At 49.5% G+C, this 15,081-nt stretch overlaps 1 protein-coding gene across 2 annotated transcripts in view; it reads left to right on the forward strand.

Moving 5' to 3' along the window:
• Positions 1-15,081, forward strand: part of GNG7 (G protein subunit gamma 7) — a 207,198-nt gene that overhangs the window by 174,325 nt on the left and 17,792 nt on the right. The window lies entirely within an intron of this gene.

Genomic DNA, 15,081 nt, shown 5'->3' on the forward strand with positions numbered 1-15,081 from the left:
CAACAAAAAAGGAAAACAGCAGAGACGATGTGTGCAGCATGCTGTGTCCAGCATCTAACACCCAGCAGCCGTGAAGGGTGAATAAGAGCTGAGGCTGTCCCAGGCTGTCTGACCCATGCCTGCTCACCGGGGGACCCTCCAGCCTGGAGACCCCAACCAGTCCCATCCTGGCCTTGCGTATCAGCTCCTTACACTGCATAACAAACTACTGCACACGTGGTGGCTTAAAGCAACACCCATGCCTGAGCTTACGGTTCTGGAGGTCATGGTGCGATGGGATCCTCTGCCCAGGGTCTCCCAGGCTGAAACTGAAATGTGAGCTACCCACTGTCTGACGCGAAGCTTCCAGTTGTGGTCCCTAGCTCATTCAGGTTCTTCCAGAATTCACTTCCTTACAGTCATAGGACGGGGTCCCCCTTTCCTTGCTGGCTGTCAGTGATTGACATTCAGTGTACAAATCAAAAAACCCAAGGCCGGACACGATGACTCACACCTGTAATCCCAGCGCTTTGGAGGCCGTGGTGGGTGGATTGCTTGAGGCCAGGAGTTCAAGACCAGCCTGGGCAACATGGTGAAACCTCATCTCTACTAAAAAATGCAGAAATGAGCCGGGTGTGGTGGTGGGCGCCTGTAATCACAGCTACTCGGGAGGCTGAGACGGGAGAATCACTTGAACCCAGGAGGCGGAGCGGTGAGCCAAGGTCGCGCCATTGCACTGCAGCCTGGGTGACAGAGCAAGAAAAAAAAGGAACACACAGAGCTGCCTGCCGTGAGCCTAGCCAAGGCTCAGCTGTGCACCTACCACAGGGAGCTCTTTGGAAGGGCCGCCCTGCAGCCGGCCCCAGACAGGAGGCCCAGCAGCACTGGGTACAGAAGCACCATTTCTTCCCAGCTCAGTCCTCAGCCCTGATCAGCCTCTCTTACTTTATTTTTATTTTTATTTTCTTGAGACAGAGTCTCACTTTGTCCCCCAGGCTGGAGTACAGTGGTGCAATCTCGGCTCACTGCAACCTCCACCTCCCAGGTTCTAGTGATTCTCCTGCCTCAGCCTCGTGAGTAGGTAGCTGGGATTACAGGTGCCCACCACCAGGCCAGGGTAATTTTTTTATTTTTTATTTTTTGTATTTTTAGTAGACACAGGGTTTCACCATTTGGCCAGGCTGATCTCGAACTCCTGACCTCATGATCCACCCACCTCAGCCTCCCAAAGTGCTGGGATTACAGGCGTGAGCCGCTGTGCCTGGCCTTAATTTTTTTTTTAACTTAGAGACAGGGTCTTGCTGTGTTGCCCAGGCTGGAGTGCAGTGGTTCCATCCCAGCTCACTCTGCCCTCATTATGTTCTCCTGAAATTCTGCCTCGCTTCCCCAAGAACTTTTATTTTTAATTTTTTTATTTTAGGCCGGGCGCGGTGGCTCAAGCCTGTAATCCCAGCACTCTGGGAGGCCGAGACGGGCGGATCACGAGGTCAGGAGATCGAGACCATCCTGGCTAGCACAGTGAAACCCCGTCTCCACTAAAAAATACAAAAAAATTAGCCTGGCGAGGTGGCGGGCGCCTGTAGTCCCAGCTACTTGGGAGGCTGAGGCAGGAGAATGGCGTGAACCCGGGAGGCGGAGCTTGCAGTGAGCTGAGAGCCGGCCACTGCACTCCAGCCTGGGTGACAGAGCGAGACTCCGTCTCAAAAAAAAAAAAAAAAAAAAAAAAATTTTATTTTAGAGACAGGGTCTCACTGAGTTGCCCAGGCTGGCCTCGAACTCCTGGCCTCAAGCAATTCTCCTGACTGGGTCTCCCAAAGTGCTGGGATTATAAGCATAAGCCACCACACCCAATCTGATCAGCCTCTTTTAACAAGATCTGGGGAATGCAGGAACTTCCCTGCCGGTGGAGGAACCCTCAGTAGCTATTGCTCCCTCGCCTCTCTGGCCGCCAGGCCCTGCAGCCGCTGGGTAAAGTCCCTGTCTCTGCCAGGCCGGGTGCATTCTTCACATTCCTGTCCTTTTACGCAGGCCACCCGGCCAGCTCTCAGAAGCCTCCACCGGCTGCACGCTCTTTCCCTGCTGGTGAGAAGATGGCCCTGGCGGCGGTGGCTCCCGGTCGGTTTATCGAGCCGGGAGTGGCACTTTCCCAACTATGAGAGCTATGTGTGGAATTCAGAGCCACCGCCAGCCTCTCTGGGTCTCGCTGTCACGGCTTCCTGTGCAGCTGGAAAACACCTCCAAGAGGAGCCGTGGCATCACAGGCCTAAAAAAGGAGCTGGGTTTGCCCTGGCAGGTCTCCGCGGGAGGGGGAAAGCCAGTCTGTCCCGCTGCCCAGCCGGCCTCGCTGTCTGCTCGGCAGAGACAGGCCAGGCAGGTGTGGGCTTCTCAGGATGCTCCAGCCTCAGCAACCCCAGGGTCCCCGCGAGGTCTCCAGCCACCCCAGGCCTGCTGTCTGCTTCTTGACTTTACAGCCCAGGATACCTGGATTCAGTCCACCCCCCGCCCCCCGCAGGGTCCCACGCACCCACCCTCTGCACAGGTCATGCCAAGGGTCCCAGCAGGAATCAGTCTCAGAGCACAGGCCAGGTGTGGAGGCTCACGCTTGTAATCCCAGCACTGTGGGAGGCTGAGGCAGGAGGATGACCAGAGGCCAGGAGATCAAGACCAACCTGGACAACATAGTGAGACTCTCTCTCTACAAAAGATAAAAAATAAAAAATTAGCTGGGCATGGTGGCGTGTACCTGTGGTCCCAGCTACTTGGGAAGCTGGGGCAGGAGAATCGCTTGGGCCCAGGAGCTCAAGGCTTCAGTGAGCTGGGATCACACCACTGTACTCTAGCCTCAGCAACAGAGTAAGACCCCTTCTCAGAGAAGAAAAAAAGAAAGAGAGATTGAGGCCGGGCACGGTGGCTCACGCCTGTAATCCCAGCACTTTGGGAGGCCGAGGTGGGTGGATCACGAGGTCAGGAGATCGAGACCACAGGGAAACCCCGTCTCTACTAAAAATACAAAAAATTAGCCGAGCACGGTGGCGGGCGCCTGTAGGCCCAGCTACTCGGGAGGCTGAGGCAGGAGAATGGCGTGAACCCGGGAGGCGGAGCTTGCAGTGAGCCGAGATTGCGCCACTGCACTCCAGCCTGGGCGACAGAGCGAGACTCTGCCTCAAAAAAAAAAAAAACAAAGAGAGATTGAGAAAGGAAGGAAAGAAAGAGAGAAGAAAGAAAGAAAGAGAGAGAGAGAAAAAGAAAGAAAGAAAGAAAGAGAAAAAGAAAGAAAGAGGAAAGAAAGAAAGGGAAAGGAGGGAGGGAGAGGAAGGAAGGGAGAAAGGGAGGAAGGGAGGGAGGGAGGAAGGAAAGAGAGAGAAGGAAGGAAGGAAGAGAGAGAGAAAGAAGAAAGAAAGAGAGGGAGAGAGGAAGGAAGGAAAGGAAGGGGAGGGGAGGGAAGGGAAGGGAAGGGAAAGGAGAGGAAAGGAAAGGAGAGAGAGAGAGCAGAGGTGTGAGTTCCTGGGATGGTGTGTATTTAGAATGCAGAGCTTTAGGCCACTGGATGGGCAAGGCCTCTAGGGTTGTTCTCCCTAAACCCTTTGGCAAATGTGGCAGGGCAGCTGGGGGAGGGACGGCAACCAGCCTCCAGCCCAGAGCTGCATTCAGGGATCCACTGGGACTGTGTGGAGTGGCTGTCCATTCCCCTTTGGATATCGTATGCATCTAAAGTTGAGCTTATGGCCGGGCGCGGTAGCTCCCGCCTGTAATCCCAGCACTTTGGGAGGCTGAGGCGGGCAGATCACCTGAGTTTAGGAGTTCGAGACCAGCCTGGCCAACATGGTAAAACCCTGCCTCTACTAAAAATACAAAAATTAGCCAGGCGTGGTGGCGGGTGCCTGTAATCCCAGCTACTCGGGAGACTGAGACGGGAGAATCCCTTGAACCGGGAGGCAAAGATTGCGGTGAGCCGAGATCACGCCACTGCACTCCAGCCTGGGTGACAAGAGGGAAACTCCATCCAAAAAAAAAAATTGGTATATATGTTTATTTCTCAGTTTGTGAAAATATCCTTAATTTATTGTCATCACAAACAAATTTCAATTCTGATTGCCAAGCAAAAAAAAAAAAAACAGAAGATAATGTGCTTTGCAATGCAGTTTATGGTTCAGTTTTACACAGGAACATACAATATATGAAAAAATTACTAACTCAACTACAAGTATTAAATACGGAAATTAGTTAACAGTTTATTATAATTTACTTTATTTAACAATCTAGGGCTGGGTGCCGTGGCTCACGCCTGTAATCCCAGCACTTCAGGAGGCTGAGGCAGGTGGATCACCTGAGATCAGGCTGGGAGGCTGAGGCAGGTGGATCATCTGAGGTCAGGATCATCTGAGGTCAGCCTGGCCAATATGGTGAAACTCCGTCTGTACTAAAAATACAAAAGTTAGCCAGGCGTGGTGCCTGTAGTCCCAGCTACTAGGGAGGCTGAGGCAGGAGAATCACTTGAACCCGGGAAGCGCAGGTAGCAGTGAGCTGAGATCGCACCATTGCACTCCAGCCTGGGAGACGGAGCAAGACTCCATCTCAAAAAAAACAAAAATAGGCCGGGCGCGGTGGCTCAAGCCTGTAATCCCAGCACTTTGGGAGGCCGAGACGGGTGGATCACGAGGTCAGGAGATCGAGACCATCCTGGCTAACACGGTGAAACCCCGTCTCTACTAAAAACTACAAAAAACTAGCCGGGCGAGGTGGTGGCACCTGTAATCCCAGCTACCCGGGAGGCTGAGGCAGGAGAATGGCATAAACCCAGGAGGCGGAGCTTGCAGTGAGCTGAGATCCGGCCACTGCACTCCAGCCTGGGTGACAGAGCGAGACTCCGTCTCAAAAAAAAAAAAAAAAAAAAAAAAAAAAACCAAAAATAGGCCAGGCGCGGTGGCTCATGCCTGTAATCCCAGCACTTTGAGAGGCCGAGGCGGGCGGATCACGAGGTCAGGAGATCGAGACTTTCCTGGCTAACACAGTGAAACCCCATCTCTATTAAAAATACAAAAAATTAGCCGGGCGTGGTGGCGGGCCCCTGTAGTCTCACCTACTCCGGAGGCTGAGGCAGGAGAATGGCGTGAACCCGGGAGGCGGAGCTTGCAGTAAGCTGAGATCGCGCCACTGCACTCTAGCCTGGGCGACAGAGCGAGACTCCATCTTAAAAAAAATCAATAAATAAAAATAAATAGATAGATAGATAGATAGAGATAGAGATACATCTAGGAAGTCTGAAGCCATCAGCACTTCCAGTGCAATAAGGAATTTAGGAATCTTAGTGGAGTTGTTAGAGTAGTGATCCTTGTAGGTAAAATACATGCATGCCTTTCTATTGTGTTTTTTTAGAGACAGGGTCTTGCTCTGTTGCCCAGGCTGGGGTGCAGTGGTGCAATCATAGCTCACTTGCACTTCCAACTCCTGGGCTCAAGCAGTCTTCCTGCCTCAGCCTCCCGAGTAGCTGGGACTACAGGTGTGCACCACCATGCCAGGCTAATTTTTTTTTTTTTTTTTTTGGTAGAGACGGGGGTCTCAATGTGTTGCCCAGGCTGGTCTCAAACTCCTGGCCTCAAACACTCCTCCTGCCTTGGCTTCCCAAAGTGGTAGGATGACAGGCGTGAGTCGCCCCCACTGCTCATGGCCTGACGCATGCTTTGGAGAGCGTACGTGGAGAGATCTCTCTGAAACTGACCTGATCGGTTTCATTCTCAGCACACTGACCTGGGCCACTCAGCATGGCTTTCCTTGTTCCTGATGTTCATGTATGTTCTGTTTTTACAAGAAAGTCATCATCATCAGAAGATACCAGTTTACCATCTATGGCATCAGGGCCTCCACAGCCACTGCGGCTTTTCTCCTCTCCATTCATTGTGTTTTTGTTTTGTTTTGTTTGAGACAGAGTCTTGCTCTGTCGTCCAGGCTGGAGGGCAGTGGCGCAATCATAGCTCACTGCAGCCTCTGCCTTCTAGGTTCAAGTGATTCTCCCACCTTAGCCTCCCAAGTAGCTGGGACTACAGGTGCGCTCCACCATGCCCGGTTGATGTTTGTATTTTTAGTAGAGACGGGGTTTCACCATGTTGGCCAGGCTGGTCTGGAACTCCTGACCACAGGTGATCCACCTGCCTTGGCCTCCCAAAGTGCATTCATTATGTTCTTTTGAAATTCTGCGTCGCTTCCCTCAAGACCTTTCATAATTTCTCATCAGCCCCGCAGTCACTGTCCCCACCTAACACCACAGCCCCCACTCTAGGGCCAATTTCCTGCCTCTAGCTTCCTGCCCCATCAGAACTGTACACTTTGAGCATGCTCAGTATATTGTATGTTGATCACATTTATATATTATGAAGCTATTCTATATTCTCTACCATATTTATTTTATTATAGGCCAGGAGCCATGGCTCACGCTTGCAGCCCCAGTGATTTGGGAGGCTGAGGCAGGAGGATCGCTTGTGGCCAGGAGTTTGAGGCCAGCCTGGGCAACATAGCTGTAGAGACTTCATCTCTACAAAAAAATAAAAAACTAGCCAGGCCTAGTGGCATGCACCTGTAGTCCCAGCTACTCAGGAGGCCCAGGCAGGAGGATCTCTTGAGCCCAGGGAGTTGGAGGCTACAGTGAGCTATGATTGCACCACTGCACTCCAGCCTGGGCAACAGAGTGAGAACCTGTCTCTAAAAAATGTGTATGTATACATCTTTTATTATCTGTATAATAAAATATACACATACACAATGGAGTCTGAGCAGGAGGCACCGACTGCACCCCAAGGCCAAGAGAGCCCCTCCTGAGAACACGGGTGGCTCAGCCTCCACACAGAACCCGTAGGGTGTCGTGGAGCACAGGGAAACCGCTCTCTAGTTCTGAATTTTACAGCCGAGAAAGCTGAGGCTCAGGGAAGTCCAGGGGACGTGCTCAGAACCAGGTCTCCAGCCCGAGAAAGTCCTCCCTGTCAGGACCTCGCCGCAGGCCTCCTGTGTTCTGTCACACGCACGACCCACACATGCTTCAGGGCTGCGGTGTTCTTGTCTGCAAGCCAGAAACACAGATCTTATATTTCTTGCTCCAAGACAAACAAAACATCGATTGTTTTAATCTTTCACTTTAGTTCTGATTAGGAAAAAAACATGTGGCTTCGGTTTCAAAAACAGCAAGCTGAGGCTCTTTTCTTCTCTTTCTTTTTTTTTTTGAGATGGAGTTTCTCTCATGTTGCCCAGGCTGGAGCGCAATGGCGTGATCTCGGCTCACTGCAACCGCTGCCTCCTGGGTTCAAGCCATTCTCCTGCCTCAGCCTCCTGAGTAGCTGGGATTACAGGTGCCTGCCACCACGCCCAGCTTATGTTTTTGTATTTTTAGTAGAGACGGGGTTTCACCGTGTTGGCCAGGCTGGTCTCAAACTCTTGAACTCATGATCTGTCCACCTCGGCCTCCCAAAGTGCTGGGATTAAACGCGTGAGCCACCGCGCCCAACCTTCTTTTCTTTTTGAGATATGTCTCACTCTGTTGCCCAGACTGAAGTGTAGTGGTGTGGTCATAACTCACCGCAGCCTCCAACTCCTGGGCTCAAGCGATCCTCCTGCCTCAGCCACCCAAGTAGCTGAGACTATAGGCACACCCCACTACACCCAGCTAATTTTCTTATTTTTGTACAGGTAACATTTCACTCTGTTGCTCAGGCCGGTCTCAAACTCCCGGGCTCAAGTGATCCTCCCACCTTGGCCTCGCGAAGCACTGGAATTCCAGGCATGAGCCACATGCCTGACCCAGGATTTCCACATATGAACTCGGTGAGGTCAGAGGAGGACACAAATATTTAGTCTGCAACAAACAGCCCAGGTGACTTTCCGAGTGTACCGTGTTCCAGGAATTCTGAGTCAAGGTCACCTGGCGCTAAAAGCCATTAAAAAGTCTTCCAAAAAGAAATAACATTTGAAGCTCACATCATAAAGAAGGAGCATGTCACAGGGGAAAGTGATCTTCCAGGGTTAAGGTCGACATCTGCAAAGACAGGCATAGCTCCCACTTCAGGCCCCAAGCAAATGTCTCTTGAGCATTTATATATACCAGGTTCTGGGGAGAACAGCTCAGACTTTCTCTTCTTTTTTCTTTTTCTTTTTCTTTTTCTTTTTTTTTTTTTTTTGAGACAGGGTCTTACTCTGTTGCCCAGACTGGAGTGCACTGGCATGATCTCGGCTCACTGCAACCTCCACTTCCTGGGCTCAAGCGATTCTCCCATCTCAGCCTTATGAGTAGCTGGGACTCCAGGTGTGCCCCACCACACCCAACTAGTTTAGTTTTGTTTGTGTTTTTGTTTGTTTTTGTTTTTGTAGAATCAAGGTTTTGCCATGTTGCCCAGGCTGGTCTCAAACTCTTGGGCTCAAGCGATCCTCCTGCCTCAGCCTCCCAGCGCCCAGACCCCAGATCTTTGGCCTCATGAGGCTTACAGTCCAGTAGGGGACAACTGAAATACCACATTATAAGTACTAGAAGAAAAGAAACCGAGCGCCGTGAGAGAATGATGTGGTGGGCTGAATGATTGACTCCAAGGTTGTTGTAACTGTTAATGTTATGTGTTAACTTGACTGGTCCATGGGGTGCCCAGATATCTGCTGAAATGTTATTCTGGGTGTGTCTGTGAGAATTGTTTCTGGATGAAATGAACCACTGGCTGTGTAAAGCCTATTGCTCCCCCTCCCCAATGTAGGGGCCTCGTCTAATCAGTTAAAGCCCTCAATAGAACAAAAATGCTGAGGAAGAGAAAATTCCTCCCGCCTGGCAGCCTTCAAGCTGGCAGATAGGTTTTTCCAGCCTTTGGACTCCAGTCGAAACATCTGCTCTTGGACCTCAAGCCTGCTGGCTTTCAGACAGAAACTGTCAGTTCTCGTGTCTCTCTAACTTGCCAATTGTACATCTTACGACTTCTCAGCCTCCATAATTATGTGAGCCAATTTCTTATAATAAGTATCTTCTAGGCGAGCCATCTACCTTCTCTGGGTCTTAGTTTCGGGGACAACCATCTCCCTCATGGCCCCCTACAGGGTTTCTGAATCAGGAAAATGCTGAGCTCATGAGGCCACAGGGTGAAAAAGGAGATGATCCTGGAGCCATGCATCAGAGAAGGCAGTTCTTTGACAGGATTGGAGCTGGGGGAAGAATTCTTAGGGGTGGGAATTGAACAATAAGCCTTGATTTTTGCACTTGATTTTGGAAGGAATTAGAAGCTGCTGGTGGTTTCTCAGCAGGGGAGAAACAGATTCAACTGCATTTTCGGAAGCACGCTGTAGCTGTTGGGAGGAGATGGAGGGAGTGGGGAGTGGAGCAGAGGCCATTGGTGAAGCACACAGGGATCTGCCTGAGGTTGCAGAGCGTTGCTGAAGTGGACGTCCAGGGAGGGGCTGGCTGGACTGAAGAAAAGTCTCTGGGGGCAGCTGGCATTGAGTCTTATCACTCTGACATTGGACCAGTCACAGCGGATGGGGGATGTGTGTGTGTGTGTGTGTGTGTGTGTATATTCAGATGCTGACTTCATTTTGTGTGCATGTAGAATTGCAAAATCCAATTAATGTATCACTAGTAAACTCCTGAAGTAATATTTGTAACTCCTATCACTGGAATCCAATGACCAAAATAATATAATAACAATCATATAATAAAAATGTGAAGGCAGAAGCACAGAACATCTTCTGTTGTGAGATGGTTGGAGGTGAGGACTGAGCTGAAGGCTGTGATGATCCATGTGTGTGCCAAGTTTTTTACAGAGGTTTTCACTTCCTGTTGATCTTTCCACTGGAACTTTAGAATTATTTTATCAAGTTCTTTCCTGTCTGCAACATTCTTGTTGTTTTTCACTCCTTCCTGCATTTTCTACCTTTACTCTGGAATTATCTTTCTCTAGTTTTACCTTTTAAAAGGCAAGTCTGTTGGTGAGAAAGTCTGGTTTTGTTTATCTGAAAATGCCCTTATTTTCCCCTAATTCTTGAAGGATATTTTCACTGGGTCCACCTAATTGTTGCTGTTTTTTTCCTCTGGCAACTTTTGTTTGTTGATTTTTGTTTGTAATTAACTGATTTTGTCAAAGTGCAATTCAAATGCAGTAAGATGAGCAGATCTTAAAGATACAGTTTGGTGGATTTTAGCAAATGTGTACACCTGTGTATGCCAACAGCTCAACCAACATACAGAACATTTCCATCACCCTAGAAATTTTTTCATGGCCCTTTCTAGCCAACACCCTGGCCAGAGGCAGCAACCTCTGTACCTCCATTTTCATTTCTATCACCATAGTTTTGTCTATTCTTGAACTTTATTTATTTCTTTTTTTCTTTTCTTTTTTTTTTTTGAGATGGAGTCTCGCTCTGTCGCCCAGGCTGGAGTGCAGTGGCCAGATCTTGGCTCACTGCAAGCTCCGCCTCCCGGGTTCACGCCATTCTCCTGCCTCAGCCTCCCCAGTAGCTGGGACTACAGGCGCCCGCCACCTTACCCGGCTAGTTTTTTGTATTTTTTTAGTAGAGACGGGGTTTCATCGTGTTAGCCAGGATGGTCTCAATATCCTGACCTCGTGATCTGCCCGTCTCGGCCTCCCAAAGTGCTGGGATTATAGACTTGAGCTACCGTGCCTGGCCTCTTTTTTTTTTTGAGACAGAGTCTCACTCTGTCACCCAGGCTGGAGTGCAATGGCGCAATCTTGGCTCATTGCAAGCTCCACCTACCCGGTTCACGCCATTCTCCTGCCTCAGCCTCCCAGGTCGGTGGGACGACGGCCGCCCGCCACCACGCCCAGCTAATTTTTTGTATTTTTAGTAGAGACGGGGTTTCATCGTGTTAGCTAGGATAGTCTCAATCTCCTGACCTCGTGATCTGCCCGCTTCGGCCTCCCAAAGTGCTGGGATTACAGACATGAGCCACTGTACCCGGCCTATTCTTGAACTTTATATAAATGGAATTATATAACATGCACCTCTAATATTCAGCTTCTGTTGCTTGACAAAATATTTTTGAAAATCATACACGTTGCTCGATCTCTCAGTAGTTTATTTTTTTATTTATTTATTTATTTTTTTTTTGAGACGGAGTCTCGCTCTGTCGCCCGGGCTGGAGTGCAGTGGCCGGATCTCAGCTCACTGCAAGCTCCGCCTCCCGGGTTCACGCCATTCTCCTGCCTCAGCCTCCCGAGTAGCTGGGACTACAGGCGCCCGCCACCGCGCCCGGCTAGTTTTTTGTATTTTTTAGTAGAGACGAGGTTTCACCGTGTTAGCCAGGATGGTCTCGATCTCCTGACCTCGTGATCCGCCTGTCTCGGCCTCCCAAAGTGCTGGGATTACAGGCGTGAGCCTCCGCGCCCGGCCGGTTTATTCTTTTTGACTGTGCAGGTCGTATTTCATTGTGTGAAATGCCACGGCTTGTTGATTCCCCCGTTCAAAGGCATTTGGGTGGTTTCCAGGTTTTGCCATCATGAGTCAAAGCTTATGAACATCTCGTACAAGTCCTTTTATGGAGACATGTTTTTATTTATCTTGAGTAAACCCCTAGGAGTGGAATTGCTGGGTCATAGGTGAGGTATGCGTTCAGCCTTATAAGAAACTGCTAGGCCGGGCGCGGTGGCTCAAGCCTGTAATCCCAGCACTTTGGGAGGCTGAGACGGGCGGATCACGAGGTCAGGAGATCGAGACCATCCTGGCTAATACAGTGAAACCCCGTCTTTACTTAAAAATACAAAAAAAAACTAGTCGGGCGACGAGGCGGGCGCCTGTAGTCCCAGCTACTCGGGAGGCTGAGGCAGGAGAATGTCATAAACCCGGGAGGCGGAGCTTGCAGTGAGCTGAGATCCGGCCACTGCACTCCAGCCTGGGCGACAGAGCCAGACTCCGTCTCAAAAAAAAAAAAAGAAACTGCTAAACCATTTTCCATGGTGGTTGTACTATTTCACATTCCCATCAGTAATGGATGATGAATCCAGTTCTTCTTCATCCTCCCAAATATTTAGTGTTGTCAGTCTTTTTAATTTTTGCCACTCTAGTGGTTGAAAGGCAGTCTCTCTTTATGGCTTTAATTCATATTTCCCTGATGACTAATCATTAGATACCATTTCATGTGCTTATTGGCCATTTCTCTGCCACTTTTTAGGACATTTCTTTTGCCTGAGGTTCTAGGAATGCTGAAAGCTGTGGCTTGAGGTCTTTTTATCAGTTTTAGAAAGTTACTGGTCATTATCTCTTCAAAGATTGTTCCTGCTTCATTCTCTCTCTCCTCCTTCTGGTGTTCCAATAACATGTACGTTGTACTTCAGTGCATCTTCTGGGTCTTTTGCTCTTTCTTCTGTAGTTTCTTTCCCTTTGTGTCTTCTTGCTTCTTTCTGGATATTTTTCTCTGTTCTGTCTTCCAGGTCACTAATTTTTTATTTCTTCCATTGAGCTCTTACTTTTCAGATATTGTCATTTTCTCCATATCCAGTGGCTCCTTTTTTGCCCTGTCATTCTGATTTGCTGCTAAAATTCCAATCTCATCTTTTTATTTCCTTGAACATAATGAGCACAATTAATTTAAAGTCTCTGTCAATTCCCAGTGTATGGAAACCCTGTGGGTCTGTTTGTAGTGCTGGTTATTTCTGCTGATTTTTGTTTATGTGATCCTGGCTCCTCGTATGTCTAGTTATTTTTGCTTCCATTTCAGACATTGCGTTGTGCATTTGTATGTAGAAATAATCTGAGGACTGGGATGATATTGTTTTCCTCCGGAGAGGATTTATGTTTACTTTTTCCAGACATTTGGGGCCACGAGCAATCTAGAATCACCCTAATCCAGTATCAGAGATTGAGATTATTCAAACTCAGCTACAGTTGCTCTAAGGACCTGTCTGCTTCCTGATGATTACTCTTATTTATTTATTTACTTACTTACTTACTTATTTTTGAGACAGAGTCTCATTCAGCTGCCAAGGCAGGAGTGTAGTGGCGCAGTCTTGGCTCACTGCAACCACTGTCTCCCGGATTCCAGCGATTCTCTCGCCTCAGCCTCCTGACTAGCTGGGATTACAAGCACCCGCCATCATGCCCAGCTAATTTTTGTATTTTAGTAGAGACGGGGTTTCACCATGTTGGCCAGGCTGGTCTCAAACTCCTGACCTCAGGTGATCCGCCTGCCTCAGCCTCCCAAAGTGCTGGGATTCCAGGCGTGAGCCACCACGCCCAGCTGTGATCGTTCCTCTTACAGTGCAACATTAAGTTGTCCCAATTCACCCCAAGGGGGAATTTACCAAGGCTTCTCTCCTCAGGAGACCCTGGACCTCAATTTCTGTACCCTTGGCCTTGTGAAGCTGATAGAAATATCACTCGGCCTCTCAGCAAACCCTCCCCACCCCAGAAAAAGTGACCCCAAACCCAGGCTGTCCTTCGATCCTCCCCTAAATCCTGGCTGGAAATTCTCCATTATCTTAATAAGCCTGCAGGCCCTTGAGCAGACGCTTTGACATTCTGTTGAGCTTTTCTTTCCTTTTTGAGACACGGTCTTGCTCTGTCACCCAGGCTGGAGTGCAATGGTGCAATCTCAGCTCACTGCAACCTCTGCCTCCCAGGTTTAAGCAATTCTTGTGCCTCAACCTCCCGAGTAGCTGGGACTACAGACATGCGCCACCACGCCCAGCTAATTTTTGTATTTTAATAGAGACAGGGTTACACTATGTTGGCCAGGCTGGTCTCAAACTCCCGACCTCAAGTGATCCTCCTACCTCGGCCTCCCAAAGTGCTGGGATTATAGGCATGAGCCACCACACCTGGCCCTGTCCAACTTTTTTTTCTTTTATGAGACAGAGTCTCGCTCTGTCACCTAGGCTGGAATGCAATGGTGCAATCTCAGCTCACTGCAACCTCTGCCTCCCAGGTTTAAGCGATTCTTGTGCCTCACCCTCCCAAGTAGCCGGGACTACAGACACGCGCCACCACGCCCAGCTAATTTTTGTATTTTTAGCAGAGATGGGGTTTCACCATGTTGGCCAGGCTGGTCTCAAACTCCTGACCTCAAGTGATCCACCCACCTCGGCCTCCCACAGTGCTGGGATCACAGGCGTGAGCCACCGTGCCCGGCCCTGTTCAGCTTTTCTAGTTGACCTCAGCAAGAGAGTGGGTTTGTCCTTAGCAGCTAATCCACCATTGTGCAAGCCAAAATCTACCCATAGAGATTTTAGCCAAAGTCCAAGTCGTTTAGAAGGAGGTCTAGATCTTCTTGATCTTAGAGCCACAGGATGACAAATGGGGACCCATCCTCAGCCTTGAGAGGAGCCCTCTTATTTTCCAGTTGAGGAAGCCATGACCCAAACACCAGAAGCAGAGCCAGAATGCGAGCCCGGGTTTTCCACTTCCAGGCATGCACCATGTGGTCCCTCTTCAGGAACAGGTGTCAGCCTTTATCCCTTGAATAAGATCCCTGGCAATGACCTCACCTCTCCCTGAAACCTGAATGTTCTGTCAGTTCAGCAGAGGCTTATGCAACTCACAGTCCCCAGAGGCCCTTTTGTCTCTCATCGAGTCCATAAATGACACGGAAGTGATGCAAGCATGACTGGATCACCCTGGACTTCTGGAACTAATCACGGCGCATACAAGACTCTCCTCTCACCTTTACCCTATGGCTCAAAAGAAGAAGGGATTTGCCCAAGCTCATGCTTTAAGTTCAACAACACAAAAATGGGCCGGGTGCAGTGGCTCATGCCTGTCATCCTAGCACTTTGGGAGGCCAAGGTGGGCGGATCACCTGAGGTCAGGAGTTCGAGACCAGCCTGGCCCACAGGGTGAAACCCCGTCTCTACTAAAAATGCAAAAATTAGCCGGGCGTGGTGGTGTATGCCTGTAATCTCAGCTACTCGGGAGGCTGAGGCAGGAGAATTTCCTGAACCTGGGAGGCGGAGGTTGCAGTGAGCCGAGATCATGCCATTGCACTCCAGCCTGGGCAACAGAGTGAGACTTCATCTCCAGAAACAAAAACAAACAAACAAAAAATCCAACAACACAAAAATAGGTAATTTCAGCACAGCCAGTTTGAGGCTCTATCCCGAATCCGATCCACGCTGATTTTTAATATGATCAGCT

Source organism: Trachypithecus francoisi, unplaced genomic scaffold (assembly GCF_009764315.1).
Source record: "Trachypithecus francoisi isolate TF-2019V2 unplaced genomic scaffold, Tfra_2.0 Lachesis_group5, whole genome shotgun sequence".
NCBI classification, from domain to species: Eukaryota; Metazoa; Chordata; class Mammalia; order Primates; family Cercopithecidae; genus Trachypithecus; species Trachypithecus francoisi.